Source organism: Hipposideros armiger, unplaced genomic scaffold, assembly GCF_001890085.2.
Source record: "Hipposideros armiger isolate ML-2016 unplaced genomic scaffold, ASM189008v1 scaffold_142, whole genome shotgun sequence".
Classification (NCBI taxonomy): Eukaryota; Metazoa; Chordata; class Mammalia; order Chiroptera; family Hipposideridae; genus Hipposideros; species Hipposideros armiger.
This window is the reverse complement of record NW_017731492.1, coordinates 2,053,294-2,059,293: the sequence shown is the minus strand read 5'-3', so window position 1 is coordinate 2,059,293 and position 6,000 is coordinate 2,053,294. Positions and strand designations below refer to the sequence as shown.

Sequence of the window (6,000 nt, the reverse complement as noted above, 5' to 3'; positions counted from 1 at the left end):
AGTATTTTATTTCTCATGGGGGTAGATAGATACATAGGAGGGGAATTGCTGGGTCATGTGGAAAATGTACATTTCACCTTTTAAAAAAACTGCTATGCTGTTTTCCATGGTGGCTACACCAATACAGCACAAAGGTTCCCATTTCTCCAACTTCCTTGCCACTCTCTGTTTTTGTTTCTGTTTTTTTTTTTAAACTAGTAATTCTAATGGGTGTGAAATGTCATCTCTTGTAGTTTTAATTTGCACTTCCCTAATGACTAATGATGTTGAGCATCTTGTCATGTACTTATTAGGCAAGAGCCAGGCTTTTATGGTTCTTCAGATGCTGTTTACCTATCTGGCAATCTTTGTATGGTTTCTTCTTCTGAATCCACTGCATAGTTACCAGTTTGGCAGAGATAAGGTAAAGAAGAGATGGAGATTTGGTCTATGTGGTTTAATGTACATACTAGATTCATTTAAGATTTGCTAGACTATGAGGCCATTGTCTCTTTATCTCTTTTCTTGGTCTGAAGCCCTGTGAAAGTTTGTTATAAAAAAATACACAGAGGCCAACAAATAGATTTTGCATGTTTCCATTCCGTCATACACCGTGTATATTTATGTTTTCTTGATCACTGGTAAGCAGGCGTGTTTGCAGTGCACAGGGCGTCACCCTTCTCTTCTTTTGTTTTCCCGTGGCTCACCTCTTAGGGAATGGGGACTATGCAGGATTTTTCATTCCAACTATGTCATCTAAAAAAGAATTCTGTCTCTCATCATAGTTCCAAGTATTTGGGTAGAGAAGGGAGATGAAAAGTAATTCTGTGATATAGCCACAGGTTTTTACTTGGTGAAGTATGGGCCAGTTTAGAGCAAGACAAAGTTAACTATTACTTGAGAAAGAATATATCAGATTATTGTGTTTTTGTAATTACTTGTTTGTTACAAATGTGGCATTTCAAAAGCTGTTTCTCTTACAAAGGCACTTGAGGCTTATTTGGTGCCACAGGCTAAAATATCTGAAATCTAGTGAGAACTGTTGAATTTTAATTTTTACTCTTTTTTTGTGAGTGTGTGCGTTTTCATGATTTCTTTTGTCATACTGAACATTATTCAGTAAGATAAATTAGAATGGGGAAGATAGATTATCATTTAAATGATTGAGAAGTGAGTTTTTTTCAGTCGCATGCATGGTTCTATTTGTCTGTTTTGTGCTTTCATTCATCAAGGAATATTTATTGAGCCTCTTTTGTGTGCCAGGCATTACCTTAGGCTTCGGGAACCATAGAGATGAGCAAGACAGACAAGCCCTATATTCATGATTCTCACCAGGGAGAGGAGGGAAGGTCAGAGTGAAAAATGTAAAGAAAAGATAATTTCTGATATCACTGACTGCTGTGGAGGAAATGAAACAGGACATTGTACATAAAGAGCCTATGTTAGAATGTTTTAGTCTGTATCTAATAGAAAACTCCACTTAAACTGATGTAGATAGTAAGGGATTGTATTCTCTCATAATTGGGAAGTAGGCAGGATCACACGGCAGCTTGAGAATTTCACCAGGGGTCTGGTTTCTTCTGTCCCTCCACCCTCTGTGCTCTATACAGTTTTATCCTAAGGTTGCTTCTGCCCCTGATGCAGGAGGCCTGCCAGAGTGGACCTAACATCTCAAGGAGGGAGGAGGATTGTTTCTTTCTTTTTCTCGCTGTTTTAGGAGTTAGGAGACTTTTCCAGAAGTTACTCAAACTAGACCAAAAACTGGCAAAGGAATGCAATTCCCATGTTTGCTTTTGATTAGTTGTAGAACTGGGGAGTTAGGTACTATAACCACCATAGAAAATGGCTGGCAGGGTCATACAGGTCAGCTTGCCAGTGGGAAATTACCTGTATGTCAGCAGCTTCTTTGTGACCCAGATCAATAGCAAACAAAGGGCAATAATGAATAGATGACAGTGGAACTTGAGTCATGGAATAAATTTTATTTAGTAAATGTAACTAAATTTGTTATCACTTCTTAGAGTTTCAGCATACTAAAAGTTTCTGTATTATAGTTTTATGTTTTCTTGCAAATATTTTTGTGTGCTAAACAATAACTGGAATTAGAATCATAGGATTTTTTTTAATTGAAATGGATCTTAGGGTTTGCCCTCTTAAACCTATTTTGTTTTTAGAACTTCAGAATGGGTATAGTGACCAGTTTGTGCTGGGCTTCAAGTCCTGATTAAAGGTCCTCGATATGGAAATGTTTCTATTCATACATGTGTCCTTAAGCTTTTACAATTTGGAGGAATTCATTTCTTTTCTCAAAAAAAGTCCAGATGGTTCAGTGTTCACTAATGAAAGTGCTTAGTTGGCTTGGCCTGGAGTGCATAGTGGATGTTCAATAAATGTCTACCTGAAATTTTTCAAAACTAGAATACCCATGTTCCAGACTAACTTAAGTGTTATTAATTATGTTAAATAAAGATGCTACATCTTAAATTGGCACCTGTTTTTTCATTCTTCTAGTCATTCATTGATCCAACCAATATTTATTGGGTATTTACCATATGTCAGGCATTGTGGGAAAAAGACATATAAGAAAGACATCATTCCTGCTCAAGAATCCAGGTGGGAGAACTAGCTATTATTATGACAGAGTGGATTTGCAGGAGTTATGCAGGCATCCTCAGGGTGAGAGCCTAACCCAGCCTTGGGTCATCCACAGGTAAGGCTACCTGGAGAGATTCCAGCTGAACCTTGAAGAATGTGTGGGGATTAGCCTGGGGAGTGAGGGTGTGGGGAGATAAAGAGGACAAAGCTCAACAGAGGCATTGAGGTAGGAAATTGCGCAGTGTGTGGGGAAAACTTCCCGAAGTTCCTTCTTGATATATTTTAAGACTAGAAGTGGGAGAGAGAGAGGAGGCTGGATAGCCAAGCAGGGCGGCTGTGGGAGGGGCCTGTGTGCCTGGACTGGGAGCAGCTGAAGGCTTCTGAGTGCCGCAGTCAGACCAGTGGAGTCCGCACTGGAAGTGAGGAAAGAATTAGGAGGGTGCTGTGGCGGTGGTGCTGGGAGCCACCATGGCACTGGCAGAAGGGATTGAGGGGACGAGGTAAGGGGATTGATTGGAGACCTCTCTGTGGTTAATTCTGCAGGTTTGGGTGAACGATGGAATGGGTGTATCAGGAAGAAGGGAGAGTCAGGGACGACTCAGGTTTGGGGGTGGCAGTGTCTGTGTGGGTATCCTAGTAGAGCTTCAGAGTTCTACGTGATCAAGACACAGACATGGAACACAACCCGAGAGAGGGACTATGGGAAGTTAAAAATGATACAAGATGAACTCTCTGCAGTGTCATTGGATGTCTTTTTAAAATGCATTATCAAAAGTAAATCTCACAAAACCATAGTGTGTGAAGACTTTCTCTATGAACGCAGCAAAGAGCAGTAACTAGGGTCATATGTAACAACTAGAATTAGATCGAAATAGCTTTTACAGCTCTCTTTAGTGTTTTGATTTTTACTAGTTACTGGAATTTTTTAACTATTAATGCAGTCTGTGGCAAGCTGTTTGTTTTTATTACTGCTTTTTAAAATTAACATGAAAAATAAAGATTAAAATGTTTCTGAAGCAGTATATGACGAATTAAATTTGTTGAAAGTAGGTAGATATTATACAATTCTCTGGGGAGAGGAATAAGTTATATTAAAAATGACAGTATGAATTAGCAAAGCGCTTCTTACAGCAGTACTTTAAAAAGTATAATATTAAAAACTGCTTGGCAGAGGACTGTGTTTTTCAGTTACATATGTAAATGAAAGTCTGACTTACTTTGTTTAAGCTAAGTTATGCCTACATCCTGGGGGAGAGTGCCCTTTGAGAACTCGGACCAGGGCTTTGTGCTTGCGTAGCCCTTGGTCCTGCAGGCTTTGCATATCACAGGGGCCCTTTAGATGGATTAGATGTGGCTAATGCCAGATGTCCACGTGGGAATCACCAAAGTATCTTCACTTTTGGCACAGAAGAGCGTCCAAGACAAATCTCGTCTAGCTACAAGATCCAGAGAGAGGAGGATGCAGAAGATGCCTTGTATGCAAATGAAGAATAATTTTTACATGTTCCTCAACCTTCCTTTTCTCCCTTTTCTTTAAGGGGGAAAAGAAATACGTGCTGTAACAGCAGACACACAACCCAGTCCCCTGGCTTCCTGCTGTGTAGGCCTATGTACCCTTTTCTCATCAACTGTCTCCTTTCCCTTGTGATACTGACGGAATTTTTTTCCCCTGGGAAGTAGTAGCAGGGTAGTTTTTCAGATATTTTAGCTCTTAGGAGAACAGCTTCTTTCTGAGATCTTGTCAGAGATAATCTCCAGGGACGCGCACAGTTAAATGTATATCACTATTATTATTTCTTTCCTCCCAGGCTTTGTGTTTGCAAAGGAATTTTGTGTAATTATGGATTCCCATAGGCTTTTCTGATAGTTTATCGTCGCGAACAGTGCACGGTATCTGAAAAATTAATGAACGTTCAAGAAATCTTGAGGCCATTGTGTTTCTGTTCTAATAGGAGATGCCTGATTAAGGTAAAGGTGAGAGATGGCAGTATTATTTTTCGTGCTGCTTCTTTTATCTTTAAAACCTGATGGAAGCTAGAATCAAACCTTTTTGCTAAGGTGTCCTATAGCACTCGACATTGTTTTTAGACTGCCCTTGTTTTTTTTTTTTAGCTGAGCCATCCTGCTACCTGTTGACAGCTCAGCAGCTGCTCAGCTCGGGCTGGACTCGAACCGCTGTTGCTCAGAGCTCAAATCCTTGAGCGAGCTCTTAACCAACTGAGCCACTCGGCTGGCCCCAGACTGCCCTTGTTTTTAATTGAAGTTTTCTGCACCATTCAATTACTTATGTCTTCTTATGTCTTGGGTCATTTTGTTGTCCACACATAAACCTGCTTCTTACTCTCCCTAAATCCCTTTGGTTTAGGGGCCATCCCTTTACCTTTCTGTTTCCCTGTTTCTTTCTTATTTTTATTTTTTTTTAATTTTTATTTAAATTTTTTTTAGCTGAGCCATCCTGCCACCTTTTAGCAGCTCAACGGCAGCTCTGCTTGGGCCAGGCATCAAACCGCTGTTGCTCAGAGCTCAAACTCTTGAGTGAGCTCTTAACCAACTGAGCCACTCGGCCAGCCCCTTCTTTCTTTTTTTTAAATTAAAGTTTATTGGGGTGACAATGGTGAGTAAAGTTACATAGGTTTCAAATGTACAATTCTATAATACATCATCTATATATCACATTGTGTGTTCAGCACCCAGAGTCAGTTCTCGTTGCATCACCATATATTTGACCCCCTTTACCCTCATCTCCCTGTTTCTTTCCATAAGAGAGAATTTGATTTATAATCTCTGAATGCGTAATTAGTTCAGTGGATATTGGGAGGAAGGTCATGAACCACTTCTTAGCAGGCAGAGCTGTGGAAGGGTCTCTGGCTTTAGTAATGAATGCTGATTGGAAATGACTTGAGGATGAAGTTCGCAGATGACAAACAGGAACGGATTTGGTGTAGCCGATCTCTGTAACAAGCCTTTGCAATTGACTAGCCTTTTACTAACCTCTCTTTTGTCTTGCATTCCCTCAGCATCTTACAGAATTTGTGTTCCAATTGTTTCCTACATAAGAGTTGTGTCCTCTCCCTAAGGGCAGAGCCTCTGTGCCTAGTGCAGGCCATGCACGGCCATGGCAGGCTCTGGTTGTGCTTGTTGAATGGATGCTGCTAGCCCAGTGGGCCTTTTCCAGCAAGTGCTCATTGCTATTGGCCACAGGGGATGCCACTGTCACTCTTCTAGTCACGAGTAGAAATCCAAAACGAAAACAAACTGCTCAAAAGCACATACTAAAAAATAAGCGCGGACAGCCTCACTTAACCTGTAATGCCAAAAGCGTTACAGTTCATGCAGTTAGACATGTGGCGTGTTCATTGTTGTAATATGATTTTCAGGTACAGGTGGCAACAGAAGTACATTTTATGGTTTTCTCAGGTAAGCTTT

At 40.4% G+C, this 6,000-nt stretch overlaps 1 protein-coding gene across 3 annotated transcripts in view; it reads left to right on the top strand.

Annotated features, from left to right (window-relative positions):
* The first annotated feature begins 2,672 nt into the window (after positions 1-2,672).
* The window catches only part of KLHL2 (kelch like family member 2), a 61,398-nt gene continuing 58,070 nt past the window's right edge, over positions 2,673-6,000 (top strand). Inside the window, exon 1 of one of the 3 annotated variants that reach the window (XM_019650589.1) lies at positions 2,673-2,689. The gene's annotated coding sequence lies outside the window, so the exon portion shown is untranslated. Of the gene's footprint in view, positions 2,690-3,056; positions 3,075-4,531; positions 4,549-6,000 lie in introns of those variants that run through there. The other 2 variants (XM_019650592.1, XM_019650590.1) reach the window with 2 other exon arrangements.